Source organism: Hemitrygon akajei, chromosome 5, assembly GCF_048418815.1.
Source record: "Hemitrygon akajei chromosome 5, sHemAka1.3, whole genome shotgun sequence".
NCBI classification, from domain to species: Eukaryota; Metazoa; Chordata; class Chondrichthyes; order Myliobatiformes; family Dasyatidae; genus Hemitrygon; species Hemitrygon akajei.
The window spans coordinates 35,590,945-35,608,623 of NC_133128.1; positions in this window are offsets into that span (position 1 = coordinate 35,590,945).

Genomic DNA, 17,679 nt, shown 5'->3' on the forward strand with positions numbered 1-17,679 from the left:
ATCATTAGTTTTATTTTTCACCACTTTATCCTGATTTAGTTCATCTAAAAAGGTTTCAATTAACCTTGCATTCTCGATGGAATGAGTTGCAAATTTCTACAGTCCTTTGTCTGAAGAGCACTTCAGAGTTCCATTTGGAGGACAACGGACAATTCATGAGTCCAGAATTAACTAATGTTTCAGCATTTTGATGTAATCACTCAACAGAGAACTCATGGATTATTGAATTTGTTAACAGGATGATCCTCAAACACTTGTTTCCTCAGTTGGCCAACAGTGTTGAATGCAATGGTATATTTCATCACTAATATCTGCCATTGCTGGGGTAGTTTTTGAAATATTGAAAGTAACTCTCATTTCACCAGCTCTCTTCCTGAACGTTCATTGTTGAAGTGTGGGGCCTTACACTGATTTTCATCAAATGTCTGTTGACTTGTCAGTTAGAAATGTCGGAAAGACTTGATGGAATATTCAACTATGGGATGGAGTTGAGGGAACTGGCATCAGGCATGATCTAGGTTGTGTACCTGTCAGCAGATGTTGATTGCCATCTGCCCTCGATGGGTTCACCTTCCATTATTGGCTCATGGTGCAACACTCCGTGCCTCTTTACACAGCCAGTCTTATCCCTTTTTACTTGTTTTGCTATCTTGGGTATCTCACCAGCTTGAGCAAGGGACCCATGCCCTTCACTACCCAACAATTGAGCAGCTACTTCCAGAATAGTGTGCTCACTGATGCTGTGTTGCCCAATAACAGCAGCATTGTCCAAGGGAGAGCTAGCCAACAGGATAGTATAACCAACAGAAGAGTTACCTTCCAATGATTCAACACAGGCAGTAAGCTCCCCAGTGGACTTTCCCCCAGGCACATCAAGTGCTTGAGTGTTTTGAGCTGGTAAGAACATTTGCATGATGGTTTGCAACTTAAGCCCCTCCACTGCAGCCACTTACCACTCTGGCAGAGAGAGGGTGGGTTCGGGCTTTGAATAGTCCTGATGCAGTGAAAAACCTGCACTGCACTGTATGTGCCAGTGAGTTGCTAGAACGCCAATGTTCTTTCAACCTCCACCTGTTCTTTCCTTCAAATTTCTTCCTGGACTCTGGCCTTATGATGCCTGCAGAGTTGTTTACATCCCCTTAAAGCATCATCCCTATTCTCAGCCGTATTGTCCTCTTTCAGACCCGGCCCCTGGCTAGCTTATTTGATACCCCTTGTTATAATGGTGATAAGAATATTGTCTTTCTCTGTCACTGTTCAGTGAAACAGACTGTAGTTTTAGGATTTCTACAAATTACATTAGTGTAAATGACCAAATAATGTTACTTTGCTGCATGAGAATTACATTTTAACAATGTCCCAAACTATAAATATCATTAGATAGACACTTTTGCCCTTACTAATTTGTGTGGATAAATATTTCAAAATGGAATAGGTTTTAAAAGTAAAAATAAATTTTCAATATTTAATGAAATTTTAACTTCTACTTTTTATATTTCAATCCTGGTTTAGTGCTTTAAGTATGTAAATATGAATATGTAATACACAGTATAGCAAAAGTTCTAAAAGTAAGCAAAGGCTGAAAATTTAAATGCCTATCCAAAGTTTGATTGCATCATGGACTCATTGCCTCCTTATAAGCTGAAATCTCTTCAATCATTCAAATTCAAAGTACATTTATTATCAAAGTATGCATGCTATATACAACTTTGAGAGTTGACTCCTTACAGGCAGCCACAAAACAAGGAAACCCAAAAGAAGCCATTTAAAAAAAAGTCCATCAAGCATCCCATGTGAAGAAAAACAAATCAAGCAAATACCAAAAGCAAACAAATAACTGAAGTTCATGAAGCCAACTATCACTGCAGTCTTAGTTCAGCGCAGAGATGAGTAAAACTTGTGGAGCAGCGTGCTGAACCAGTCCAGCCCTGACACCCTGACAAGAAAATGTCAGGGCCCAGCACTTACATTGTCCAAACCTCAGCTGTTATTCCCTTTTGGACTTGGACCCTGCCACTTCAACATGCTCTCGGGCCTGAGCCCCCTTGCCGTGATTCGGCCTGTACCCAAGCTTTCCAAATCAATCAAACCTTGGTCCTTTCCTCACCTTCAGGCATAGGCTCGGGCACCACCTCCTCAACTGTGCCTCACCTCAGTTCTGTCGCATCAAGTTGCCTCCTTATCCACTCCACCAAATGTTGGCTTGTTCCCCACTCTTGGACCCACTCCTTTGCCTCCCATGTAGTTCCTTAGTTTCAGATACTATCCCAAATTGCCAACCTCACTGAAGAAATATCATTAATAACTAATCGCCATTCACATACTTGTCTCCTGTTTCAGCATTCTGTCTTTGCAATCTATTCTTTATTCCTAGCCAGGGACAAGCTAAGTAATAATAATTAAATTATACATAAGTATTATTATGGCATACACAAGTCTTAATTTAGGTAACAAAATAGTTTTGAGGCCGCAGACATTTTATGAAGCATGTGGTGATTTTAAAAGAACAAAACTACTTCAATGCTTCAACCTGTCAAAGGGGTTGAATCATTTTCTGTTCTCACCTTGCAACATAATCCTGCTGCTGCATTGTAAAGGACTGGACAAATGGCCTCTAATGGGATAGCAAAGTGTGCTTAAACGAAAGATTGCTGTTTGCCTTTGCTGGAAAAGAGCAGAATGGTCTGAATGATATGTTTATTTATTGTCATTCATTGAATTTCAGGTGGTTTAGACCATAAGACATAGGAGCAGAATTAGGCTATTCAGTCTGCCTACTTATGTATTCAGTCTGCCCCACCATTCCATCATGGCTGATCCCGGATCCCAGTCAGCCCCATACACCTGCCTTCTCACCATATCCTTTGATGCCCTGCCCGAATAGGATACGATCAACTTCCACCTTAATATACCCACAGGCTTGGCCTCCATTGCAGTCTGTGGCAGAGCATTTCACAGATTCACCACTCTCTGGCTACAAAAATTCCTCCTTACCTCTGTTCTAATAGGTCACTCCTCAATTTTGAGGCTGTGCTCTCTCGTTCTGGATACTCCCACCACAGGAAACATCCTCTCCACATCCACATACACATACCTAGTCCCTTCAACATTCAGTAGGTTTCAATGAGATCTCTGCATATTCTTCTAAATTCCAGTGAGTACAGGCCCAAAGCTCCTTATATGTTAACCCCATTCATTCCTGGAATCATCTTTCTTTGTTGCTGATGTAAAGCTTAAACTCACAGTGTTTCATGTTGAATACTAGAAGGCATATAACACAATGTGGAAGAAGTTCCTGAAAATAGCAGCCATGACCGTTTTCTGCAAATATGGGGGTATATCGCCTCAAGCCCTTCGGTGACATCCAGTAATTTTCTCCATATTGATGGTCTGCTGCTCGTGGCTAGCAATAACAAAAACTAGTTAAAGTGCAGTAACTACAGACTGATAAAGCTCAGAAACAGGTCCTTCAGCCCACTTCGTCTGTGCCAGCTATTCAAGTGCCCATGAATACCAGAATCAGAGTCAGGTTTATTACAACTGACATGCTGTGAAATTTATTGTTTTACAGCAGCAGTACATTGCAATACATAAACTATACTATAAATTACAATAAGATGTATAAAAAATTAAATAGATAGTGCAAAAAGAGAGCAAAAATAATGAGATTGTGTTCATTGTCCATTCAGAAATTGAGTGGTAGAAGGGAAGAAGATGTTCCTAAAATACTGAGTGTGTGTCTTCAGGCTCCTGTATCTCCCCTCTGAAGGTAGTAATGAGGAGGGCATGCCCTGGATGGTTGGGGGAGGGGTGTTCTTAATAATGGATGATGCCTTCTTGAAGCATCAGCTTTTCCCATTTTGTATTGTGAAAATTAATTAGACCAGAAAATTTAAGAGCAGAAGTAGGCCATTGGGCCCATCTAGTCTGTTCTGCCATTGAATCATGGGCTGATCCATTTCTTCCAGTCATCCTCACTCCCCTGCCTTCACCCCATACCCTTTGATGCCCTGGCTAATCAAGAACCTATCCATCTCTGCCTTAAATGCACCCAATGACTTGGCCTCCACAGCCGCCCATAGCAACAAATTCCACAGATTTACCACCCTCTGACTAAAGTAATTTCTTAGCATTTCTGTTCTAAACAGACGTCCTTCAATCCTGAAGTTGTGCTCTCTTGTCCTAGACTCCCCTACCATGGGAAATAACTTTGCCCTATCTAAATTGATAATTTCCAATTTGTAATGGGAATTACTAATCCCATTTGCCAGCATTTTACCTGTGGCCTTTTATCTCTTATTATTTTAAGTGCTCATCTAAATATCTCTTAAATATTGTGAAAGTACTTGCTTTCTCCAACCACTCTAGCCACATGTTCCTGAATTTTGAACAACAAAAAATGCATAAAATGCATCCTGGATGTTTTTTCACAGAACAACCAGATGTATTGTAAGATAAAAACTGAATCACAAAGAATCATTACCATTATTGAAATCCTTATGATTGCACAGCAAATATCCTTCACACAGCATCTGATACAAAATTTGATTTCTGTCTAGTATGAAATGTTCCTCTCTCCCCAACACACCCAGTTGAATTCACAGTTTAATTCTATCTAATTGTGATCACAGTTATTAAAGAGTGACAGCTGTTGAAAAATTAGTAAGTACAGATCTAAGTTACTGGGTTTAGCAGTCTAGCGCTTCAGATTCTATATTTAAAGATTTTTATCATTGATTTTTGATGGTGCTGTTTTTCCTTTTGAACTTTAATGAGTTAATCTACATGTAGCCAGGCAATGAGAGAGAGTGAGATAATTCAAAGTTCAATCAACGTTGCTTGCACAAACATCGCGGGGCAGGGTGGGGTTGCTCTCTAGTTGAAGGTGTTTGTTCACTATTTCTGTGCTATTCTAAAACACGGATACTATCAGAATTAAGGGTACAGCAATATACTCATTAAGAGAGGTGTGTGCAATCATTTACGTCTTTGGCCTAAGTAAACTCAGCTGATTACTCTGTTAAGTCTTGGTTACACCTACATACCATTGGGGAAGTACAAACTAGGTGTTTTCCCACAGTTGTGAAATTCAAAACATGGGTGTTGTCTATTAACTAGAATGACCACCGGCAAAACATTTGCTTCACATGAGTTGCTACAGATGAAGTTGGCATTCATATACTGTAGGAGTTTTTTTTCCACCTATCAGCATGTACCAGACCAATTGGACAAATTATTTTGGAATATGATAGCCAATCTATCCACAGCTAGAAACTATGAATGGAAATATATGACAAAATAATTTGCTTCATAAAATTATGAAAAGTAGGAATGAACCGTCTGCTTCTGAGTTTGTTCGATTGTTCTGCTATTCATATCAATTGTGGCTGATAATCTACCTTATTATTATCTCTGCTCATTATACTCTTAGCTTTTGTATTCAGAAATGTATCCATCTCCTTAATGAATATATTAGGCCACATGGCGTCTACAGTGGTAGCGAGTTCCAGTACTTTACCATTTCTCTCATCTCAGTCTTAAATCAGTCCTGCAAATTGAGACTGGGATCCCTTATTTTAGATTCCCCACTAAGAGTAAACATAGAGCCATAGAGAAGTACAGCACAGAATCAGGCCCATCTAGTCCATGTCAAAACCAATCAACCTGCACGGGGGACATAGCCCTCCATACGCCTACCATCCATGTACCTATTCAAACTTCACTTCAACATTGAAATCAGTCTCACATTCACTACTTGTACTAACAGCTCATTCCACAATATCACAACTGACTGAAGAAATTGTTCCTCATGTTCCCCTTGAATTTTTCACCTTTCACCCTTAACCCATGACCATGTCCAACCCAATCTCTGTGGAAAACGCCTGCTTGCATTTACCCTATTTATAGCCCTGATAATTTTGTATACATCTATCAAATCTCCTCTCAATCTACATTCTAAGAAATAAGGTCCTAACCTATTCAATATTTCCATATAACTCAGATCCTCCAGACCCAGCAACATCCTTGTAAAGTTTAACTGTACACTTTCAACCTTATTTATATATTTTCTGTAGGTAGATGACTAAAACAGCATACAATACGCCAAATTAGGCCTCACCACTGTCTTACAGAACTTTCACATAATATGCCATCTCCTGTGTTACCCTGTATTATCTTACACCCATACTTTGATTTTTAAAGGCCAATGTGCCAAAAAATGTCTTCACTACCCTATCTACCTGTAATGCCACTTTCAACAAATGATGGACCTGTATTCCCGGATCCTTTTGTGCTACCATATTCCTCAGCGCCCTAATGTTCACTGTCTAAGACGACGCCAGTTAGTCCTACTGAACTGTAACACTTGGCAGTCATGATAGCCTTCCTCCGTGTCATTAGCAAATTTGCTTATTCAGTTAACCACATCATTATCCAGATCATCGATACAGATGACAAACAACAGTGGGCCCTGCGGCACTCCACTAGTCACTGGCATCCAGTCAGAGAGGCAACCATCTACAATCACTCTCTGGCTTCTCCCACAAACCAATGTCTAATCCAGTTTCACACACAAAATGCTGGTGGAACGCAGCAGGCCAGGCAGCATCTATAGGAAGAAGTACAGTCGATGTCTCGGGCCGAGACCCTTCGTCAGGACTAACATTAGTCTTGACGAACATTAGTTCTAACATTAGCGTGTGTTGCTTGAATTTCCAGCATCTGCAGATTTCCTCGTGGTTGCATTTCTAATGCAGTTTACTAACTTATCTAGAATGCCAAGCAGCTGAACCTTCTTGCCCAGCCTCTCATGCAAGACATTGTCAAATGCCTTGCTATAGTCCATGCCACAACATCCACTGCATTGCCTTCATCCACTTTTCTGGTAACTTCCTCGAAAAGCTCCATAAGATTGGTTAGACATGACGAATGACCAAGTTGAGAGTTAGGGGGCAAAAGTTTAAGGGTAACACGAGGGGGAATTTCTTTATTCAGAGAGTGGTAGCTGTGTGGAACGAGCTTCCAGTAGAAGTGGTAGAGACAGATTTGATTTTGTCATTTAAAGTAAAATTGGATACGTATATGGACAGGAAAGGAATGGAGGGTTATGGGCTGAGTGTGGGCCAGTGGGACTAGGTGAGAGTAAGCGTTCGGCACGGACTAGAAGGGCCAAGATGGCCTGTTTCCATGCTGTAATTGTTATATAGTTATATGATGTACTACACACAAGGCCATGCTAATTATCCTTAACCAGTCTGTGTCTATCCAAATTCTTATATATCCGGTCCCTTAGAAAACTTTCCAGTAACTTTCCCACAACTGATGTAGACTCACCAGCCTATCATTTCCTGTTTCATGCCTTTCTTAAACTGCAGAACAACATTGTTATCCTCCAATTCTCTGGTAACTTTCCTGTCACTAAGGAAGATTTAAATATCTCTGCTAGGCCTCAGGCAAATTCTGTACTTGCCTCCCGTAGGATCTGAGGGAACATTTTAACGGGATCAGCATCTCCAACACCATCATACTGAGCACGGGGGGCCCCCCAGGGCTGTGTGCTCAGTCTACTGCTGTTCACTCTGCTGACCCATGACTGTGCTGCAACACACAGCTCAAACCACAACATCAAGTTCGCTGATGACACGACTGTGGTGGGTCTCATTAGCAAGAATGACGAGTCAGCTTACAGAGAGGTGGTGTAGTGGCCAATGGACTGGTGCAGAGCCAACAACCTGTCTCTGAATGTGAACAAAACAGAAGAGATGGTTGTTGACTTCAGGAGAGCATGGAGCAACCACTCCCTGCTGAACATCGACGGCTCCTCAGTAGAGATCATTAAGAGCACCAAATTTCTTGGTGTTCACCTGGTGGAGAATCTCACCTGGTCCCTCAACACCGGCTTCATAGCAAAGAAAACCTGGCAGCGTCTCTATTTTCTGCGAAGGCTGAGGAAAATCCATCTCCCACCCCCCATCCTCATCACATTCTACAGGGGTTGTATTGAGAGCATCCTGAGCAGCTGCATCACTGCCTGCTTCGGAAATTGCACCATCTCAGATAGCAAGATCCTGCAGTGGGTAGTGAGGTCAGCTGAGAAGATCATCGGGGTCTCTCTTCCCACCAGTACAGACATTTACACTACATGCTGCATCTGCAAAGCAAACAGCATTATGAAGGACCCCACGCATCCCTCATACAAACTCTTCTCCCTCCTGCCATCTGGGAAAAGGCACCGAAGCATTCGAATCTCACAACCAGACTATGTAACAGTTTCTTCCCCCAAGCTATCAGACTCCTCAATACCCAGAGACTGGGCTGACACTTTATTGCCCTATTGTTTTGTTTATTATTTATTGTAATGCCTGCACTGTTTTGTGCACTTTATGCAGTCCTGGTCAGGTCTGTAGTCTAGTGTAGTTTTTTTTTCTCTGTGTTGTTTTTTACGTAGTTCAGTCTAGTTTTTGTACTGTATCATGTAACACCATGGTCCTGAAAAAACATTGTCTCATTTTTGACTATGTACTGTGCCCGCAATTATGGTCAAAATGACAATAAAAGTGACTTGATCTGACTTGAACAGGCCCTAGGGATTTGTCCACCCTGATTTGCCTCCGGGTAACAAACAAATCCTCCTCTGTAATCTGTCTAGGGACCATGAAGTTGATGCCACTTTGCCTCACTTCCATAGACTCTCAATCTCCTGAGTAAATACAGATGCAAAAAAAATATTTAACATCTCCCCCATCTGCTTTGGCTCCACACATAGATTATGATTCTGATCTTCCAGAGGACCAATTATGTCCCTTGCAATCCTTTTGCTCTTAACATATCTGTAGAATCCCTTGCGATTCTTCTTCACCTTGTCTGCACTTCGTGCCTTCTTTTAGCCCTCCTGTTTTCTTTCTTAAGAATTCTCTTCTATTTCCTATACTCCATAAGCACCTCATTTATTCCAACCTGCCTATACCCGTAATACCCTTTTCTTCTTAACCAGGGTCCTAATATCTCCTCAAAACCAAGGTTCCATACATTTGTTATCTTTACCTTTTATTCTGACAGGCACATATGAGCTTTGTATGCTCAAAATTTCACTTTTGAAGGCCTCCAACCTAGCAAGTACACCTTTGCCAGAAAACAGACTGTCCCAATCCACACTTGCCAGATCACTCCTGATACCATCAAAATTGGCCTTTCTCCAGTTTAAAATCTCAACCCGTGGGCCAGACCTGTCTTTTTGAAAATTTGCTTTGAAACCAATGGCACTGTGAAAACTAGATGAAAAGTGTTCCCCTACACAAACTTCTGTCATCTGCTCTGCATCACACAACCTCTTGTTGGGACTTCTACATACTGATGAAGGAAGTTTTCCTGAATACATCTGACGAACTCTGTCCTATCCATTCCTCTTACAGTATGAGAGCCCCAGTCAATATGTGGAAAGTTAAAATCACCTACTATTATAACCTTATGTTTCTTGCAGCAGTCTATGATCTCTCTACTGATTTATTCACCTAAATCCCTTGGACTGTTGGGTGAACTGTAACATAACCCACTAAAGTGGTCACAGCTTTCTTATGTCTCATAACCCATAATACCTCACTAGTCGAGTTCTCCAGTCTGTCCTAATGCAGCACTCTATGATATTTTCCCTGACTGGTAATGCCAACCCTTCCCCTTTAATCCCTCCCACTTTATCACATCTGAAACAACAAAACCCTGGGATACTGAGAAGCCAGTCCTGCTCCTCCTGCAATCAAGTCTCACTAATGGCTACAATACCACAATTCCAGGTATTAATCCATGCCCTGAGCTCAGCCATCTTTCCTATGATACCTCTTGCATTGAAATATTCGCAGTTTAGGATACCGGTCGCACCATGCTCAACCTTTTGATTTCTGACATTGTCTGAGGTCTGCCCGCACAGCGTCTCCATTAACTGTTCTAGCACTCTGGTTCCCATCCCCCTGTAACTCTAGCTTAAACCCCACCCTGCAGCATTAACAAACCTTCCCACTAGGATATTAGTCTTCCTCCAGTTCAGGTGCAAACCATCTCTTCTGTACAGGTCCCACCTTCCCTAGAAGAGATCCCAATGATCCAAAAATCTTATACCCTCCCTCCTACACCAAATCCTTAGCCACATGTTGAATTGTATAATCTTCCCATTTCTGGGCTCACTAGCACGTGGCATGGGTAGCAATCCTGAGATCACAACCCTGGAGGTCCTGCCCTTTAACTCAGCACCTAACTCCCAGAACTGGCTTTGCAGAACTTCATCACTCTTCCTACCCATGTCATTGGTACCTATATGGACCATGACTCCGGCTGTTCACCTTCCCTCTCAAGAATGCTAAGGACTCAATCCAAAATGTCCCAGACCCTGGCACCCGGGAGGCAACATACCATCAGGGAGTCTTGTTCTCGGCCACAGAACTTTCTCTCTGATCTCCTAACAAATCCCCTAACATCACAGCTCGCCTCTTCTCACCCTCTGCCTTCTGAATTGCAGAGTCAGAGGCAGTGCCAGAGATGCGACCACTGTGACTTCCCTCTTCTAGGTCATCCCCCCCCCCCCCCCCCACCAACAGTATTCAAAGTGATATTTCTGTTGTTGAGGGGGATGGCCACGCTGGATGTTGAACCTCCTTCCCCTTTTTGACCATCACCCAGCTTCCCGTGTCCTGCTCCTTGGGTGTAACTACCTCTTTACAAGTCCTGTCTATCGCACATTCAGCCTTCTGAATGATCCAGAGTTCATTCAATTTCAGCTCCAACTTCTTAACACGGATTGTTAGAAGCTGCAGGTGGATGCACTTTCTCACTGTTGGAGTCATGAGGGACACTGGAGGTCTCACTGCCTTCCCATATACCTCATGAGGAGCATTCCACTATCTTGCTTAGCATCTCTACTGTTCTGAGTAAATGTAAAGGGTGGGGAGGGCATGCAAACTCTACCTACAGCCTTTTCGCCTTCTCTGACTGCCTCGCATTAATTGTTAATTGTTCCAAGTATTAATTGTTCTTTGTGCAAAGGTGTGCACTTGGCAGCTAGAGATCACCTTTCCTTGGCACATTGAGTAATTTCTAGCCAAATGACATGCGAAAGCAAGATATACGTGGATGCAGGCAAAAGTTCTTCAAATTGATCACCTACCACACTGTGCTGCGTAGCAGTCAGAGGAGGAGATTATGCCTTGAAGACACAATACTTATGAAAGTAGCAATATATATTTTGACTGTTGTGGAGGATGGTGAGCTGGAGTAGACATGGAAAGAGTATCAAAGTTTTCTGAATAAGATATCAAAGTGCTGATGAATGAGGTACTAGCAATTAACACACACACACATTTATAGACAGACACACTGTATCCTATGTGTTGTGTATTTAATATTTCAGTAATATTTGAGTAATGTTGTAAATATATTGTTTGATTAAGCATTTTTGCTTGCTTAAATAATTAATTACAGGTTTTGTAAAAGTACGTGAATGGCAGACTCCATCACACCACCAGGTCACATGCGTGAGTGTTACTTAAAGTAAAAACAACAACTAAGACTCGCATTCCAGGCTCTGTGTTTCCTTTCAATTCATTTTTTTAAAATGCTTTTGAGTTACAAAATATAACACTAGAACCCTACATTCATATTTCCCATATTAATGCACCCCATAACCTCCAAAGATAATCTGCAAACACTTCCACAGGTAGATAAAGATTATTGATATTGTATATAATGAAAACAAAAACTTGCTTGTTATCTTTCTTTGAGATATTAACTCTCAGGAATTAAAAGAATAGGAAAGAGATAACCTGGATGGGAATGGGAGTCTTCTCAAATGTAAGACCCCACAAGGGCAGAAAGAAAGACTCTCCTTCTCATGGGCAGAGGATCTGCTGAAGCACCCCTTTAGGAATCAAACTCTCCAAAATTGACTGCAGTTTGAGGAATCTGTGATGAATGTTTTGTTTTAAACAAAAACAGGCTGTAGGAAGGTTGGGAGTTCCCTTGAGAAATGTGCTGCTCTCATCCCTTTAGCATCTATATACGTGGAATATAATTAAGTCAAACAACGGTCAGGTAAATAATAAGCAAACAATTTTATAAGTTGAAAAGAAAAGTGCAAGGTGATAGAGCTGATTTATCCTTCCCTTCCTTGCACCATCCTGAGCAAATTCCATAATGGGCTGAACAGGTTATTGCTAGGTGTAGATGCCAATATTTATGCAAAGTTAAGATCAAAGTAATTTTATATTAACTACTATGAGTTGTAACGTAAACTTAATGTTCTTACCTTCACACATAATAACATTTTATCTTTGCATGCTATTTTTATAATGGAGACCAAATGATAAAGCAATTTTTGGGAGATGAGTCACTTACTGAGCAAAGATTGTGTTAAAATTGTCTGGTTTGCTGACAGCCTCACAATCCTAGAGTTGAACTTCCCCATCTCCTAGGGAGAAGGGGCTTGAGGTGGAGGAAGATGGAGAGGCATAGCGGTTAGCACAACTTGATTACAGTTCGGGGCATTCTGGAGTTCAGAGTTCAATTCTGGCGCTTTCTGTTCTTCCTCCCCATAGAATGCATGGGTTTTCCCTGGGTGCTCTGGTTTCCTCCTACCATCCAAAAACGTACCAGGGAGGTTAGTTGGTTACTGTACAATAAATCGTCCCATGATTAAGGTAGAGTTAATCGGGTTTGTCTGGGTTTGCTAGAATGGTGTGGCTCGAGAGGTCGGAAAGGCCTACACTGCAGTGTGTTGTTAACTAGATAACTGGATAACTAGACAATTAGACAATCAGATAGATAGATAGATAGAGAGAGAGAGAGAGATTGTAGATAAATAAGGGAGAAAGAAAGATTCCAATAACTACATCCCCAATTCCTTATTCACCCAGGAAATATTTCCATTCTTAACTTACTTTTATCAATGATCGTAATTTGGTACACTGCAAAAGTAAAAACTATCACAACAATTCTAACTTAAATTCATACATCAAAGCACAGGACTCAACCCACAATTTGATGGACCTCTTTGATGATATATGACATCACCTAGCTCAATGTTTTAAAGCGACTTCCTTTCCGTTAGATCCCTCATATCATCTTGCCATTCACTGGGTAGGGAGTGAGTCAATGATTGGCATGCAATGTGTTAGAGTGATGTGCCTCTTGAGGTAGAGTAGCTGGTGGTGTGAGCAAGTCATGAGATGTAGCGGTAATTCTTGCAGCAATGTTAAGTGTGGTAGTGTGCAGTGGAATGTCTGGCTATTAGTTAAGAATCCTAATTGTTGGAGCTTGTTGACAGGGGAGTGATGCACTGAGCAATATGTGAAGCTGCTTACACTTTTGGAAAAATTATGATGTTCGACGATGCACTTGACACACGTCTTGCTGCACTGCCCCAGATCTCAGAGCTTGATTTCTGGTATTGACCATAAAGATTAGCTGTTCTCACTTTCTTCTGAACATGTGCCTGCAAACTCCTGATGCATCCTCTCAACCTTCCATTAAATCTACAGTGCAATTTCTCCCACAGGGTAGCGTTCTTCCTTTCTGCTGAGCCCACTTCAGTTGATAGCACACTGGCTTGGGCTCTAATCAAAAGTACATGTTTGCTTTATCTGGAGCTAGCCAAGTTGGAATACCTCTAAATAATGAACAGTATTGATAATTATTACAATTGTCAGGCAACATTCTGTTGGAATCCATGCTTCTGAGAGCCGCTGAATACTCCATATACTGATCTTTATTGTTTAGTATTCCTGCTCCACCCTTCAGCCAACCCATGTCTCTGCTTTAGTAATAAATAATAAAATTAGTTAGCTCCATCCTGACTACTAGCCTCTGTATTGCACAGGATTGAAAGAAGCTATAGAAAGCTGTAAAATTAGTCAGCTCCATCTTGGGTACTAGCCTCAGTAGTATCCAAGACATCTTCAAGGAGCGGTGCCTCAGAAAGGTGGCGTTCATCATTAAGGACCCCATCACCCAGGGCAAGCCCTCTTCTCACTGTTACCATCAGGTAGGAGGTACAGAAGCCTGAAGGCACACACTCAGTGATTCAAGAACAGTTTCTTCCCCTCTGCCATCTGATTGCTAAATGGATATTGGACCCATGAACACTACCTCACTTTTATTATTTCTGTTTTCGCACTATTTTGAATTTAACTATTTAATGTACATATATACTTACTGTAAGTGACTTTTTTTCTCTAGTATCATGTACTGCATTGCACTGCTGCTGCTAACAAATTTCACGACACATGACGGCGATATTAAACCTGATTCCGATTCTGTGTAACTGCACTTAATAACAATCGTATCTTTAGTGAACTCTTCACTGCAACAGTGAAGAGTTGAAAAGGTAAAGGAACAGCTCACTGAAGGAGATAGAAGGGAGAAGTGATATGTAGTGCAAAATTATAAACTGTGGACTGTCATTAAAAATGTATGAGGTGGAGTTCATTTACAAAACATTAACAGAAGTGTTTGTAACTAAGATACTGGCTTGACTCTGAATATGCATGGAGGCCAATATAACCTTATCTATTATCTCCATTTGGAGTCTAAGGACTGGTGTAAGTTCCCAGTTAAGACAGCAGGAACTTTGAAGATAATAGGTGATTGTTGTGACCTAATTGGCCAGTCCCCAGAAGTGAAACACTGCTCTCAATAATTTTTTTTTTGTCAAATACCTTCTTGATTTCTTGTTTTATTTGGTATAAAATATGCTGTATTTTCTATGGAACTTGCCAAGTTCAGCCTTTCTCTTTAATGCTCAGTGTTGGTCAGATGTGAAATTGAGGTAGAACGTGCTATGAGATGCTACTTTCATAAATACACTTTGAATAGGAGAGAGTTCTGAACATCGAACAGTCGAAATGATTCCCCAACATGGAGGGCAGTACTGGAGGACAACAAATCACACTGTTTTTCTTCTGTGCATATCCACTATTTGGCTTCTGGGGCGGAAACAAAGTAGCAGAAACAGTCCATTGCAAGTACTCTCTGAAACAATCTATAATTTGATGAAAAAAATTCTTGTAAAAAGTTTCAGAGTAATACAGCATGGAAAAGGCCCTTTGGCCCAACTGGTCCATGCTGACCACCGTCGGGAGCATGGCCTAAGGTAATAGTACAATAAAACAAAGGCAACGCTACCCACTCTCCACATAGAAGGCTTTATGATTCACTCAACATATTGTGCCAATACCAGTACTTTAAATGAGACTTTCAATTCCCACTTTTCCCATTTTTTTCCCAAGTATGTACATAATGTCCATTTTAAAGTTTCCATTACATTTTCCCCTACGGCTGAAATGTCTAGAATTAGAGGACATGCATTTAAGGTGGGGGACGGGTGGGGAAGTAAGTTCAAAGTAGATGTGAGGGGCAATTGTTTTTTTCCACAGGGAGTGGTGGGTGCCTGGAATGTACTGCCTGGGGTAATGGTAGAGTCTGATACATTAGGTACTTTTTAGACCTTTACATGGGCACATGAATGTGAATGAAATGTGTAGGCAGAAGGGAATAGTTTAGCTGGCCATTTAATAACTAATTATATTGGTTTGACACAATATTGTGGGCTGAAGGGCCTGTTCCTGTGCTGGACTCTTCACTGCTCTTTCCATTTCCGACAGCCATTCAAGCTGTGTGTTCTAAATCACAGTTGGTATAGGCATATTGATAAAGACTTTTAACGTGACTTTCTGTAGTCAGCAGAATTCTGGAATACTAAAACTAGTTTCAGTTTTCTTCTGCAAAATAATCTCATATTGGCAAATGTTAGCAATTATGAATGAAATGAAATCTCCCTGTGTTGCAATGACATACTTTTCAAGCTATATAACGTAGCAGATAAATAAAGAAGTGATCTCAATGTCGGTCAAGAATGAACCCTTGACTTTCCTTTTTAGAGGGCTCAGTTTCAATTCTGTTGTAATTTCCTGGCTATTTGTAGTTACAGAACCAAACTTCTGTTGCAACTGTTTGTAACAATTTACTGAATAAAGCAGAGAAGTGGTAAGAAGCAAAAGTGGAACAAAGTGACTTTAGAACATACAAAATAGAAGATGCAGCACAGAGACATGTCTGTGCTGACCACGGCGCCAGTACAAATTAATCCCATCTGTCTGCATGTGACCTATATCTCTCTATTCCTTTCCTATGCATTTGCCTGTCTATAGACTACTTAAATGTTGTTATTGTACCAGCTTCCTCAGCTTCCCTCGGCAGACACCTACCAGTCTGTGATATAAAAATATGTCTTGTAAGTTGCCTTTATATGTTCCACCTCTCACTTTAGTGCTACAACATGATGTTTCCCCCCTATCTATGCCTCTCTTAATTGGATATACTTCTATGGGGCTACTACTCAGCCTCTGACGTTCCACAGAAAGCAAACCATGTTTGTTCCATCTCCCCTTTTAGCTAATTCTCTCAAATATAGGCACCTCTCCTTCACCTTACTGAAGACTTGACATCTAGTTCAAAGCACAATGTTCATTTTTATTATCAAAGTATGTATACATTATACAACCTTGAGATGTGTCTTCTAATAGGCAGCCAGGAAACAAAGATATCCTGTGAAGCAGCATCTGAAGCTGTACACAATACTCCCGAGGTGGCTTAACCAAAGTTTTATCCAGTTTTCAAAATGACTTCTTTTACATATATATATATATATATATATATATATTCAATAACACAACTTAGGAAGGAAAGTATGATGTATATCTTTACTGTCCTGTGTTGCCAATTTCAGGGAGCTATGGACTTGGACTCCAAGATCCCTCTGTCCACCAATGCTGCTGAGGGCCTTACCATTAACTGCATAGACCTTCCATTTACATTTGACCTTACAAAGGCATAACATCTCACAGCTGTCTGGGTTAGCCTCCATTTGCCACCTTTCTGCCCACATTTACAACTGGTTTATATCTAGCTGAATCCTTTGACAACCTTCCCTATTGTCCACAATTCCACCAACTTTAATATTGTCCTCAAGCATTAACCAACCTGCATTTTTGTTCAGATAATTTATGTATATCATAGACCACAGAGATCCAAGTGTAATCCTTGTGGAATACCACTGTTACAACCCTCTTGTCCAAATCTGCCATTACCCTCTGCCTTCTATGGACAAGTCAATCTTGAAATCAATCTAAAAAGTCTCTGTAGAAAACTTGTGCTTTAATTTCTAGATCAGCCTACCATGAGGAAACTTTTCTAAACCTTAACCATGTATACAACATTCATGTTCTATCGTTATTGACTTGATTGGTTTCTCAACCAAAATATTCTAAATATCTGTTGATATTCAGAAAAGGTAAACCTGCTAGTGTTCACTTACATGGTAAACAAGTAGCCTGCAAAGTAATTAAGTAAATAATTTTAACTGGTTAATTGAAATCAACTGACTCTGTTCTTGTGTTATCTGAAAAAAAAGTGGGTTTTGCTAAGGCGAGGGTTCCCACCTTGGGGTCTACGGACCCCTAGCTTAATGGTATTGGTCCACAGCATTCAAAAGTTTGGGAACCCTTGTACTAAGGTATGGTAACACGAGTGAATCTGCAGATGCTGGAAATAAATAAAAACACACAATGCTGGCAGAACTCAGCAGGCCAGACAGCATAGACACCTCCTCCCATAGATGCTGTCTGGCCTGATGAGTTCTGC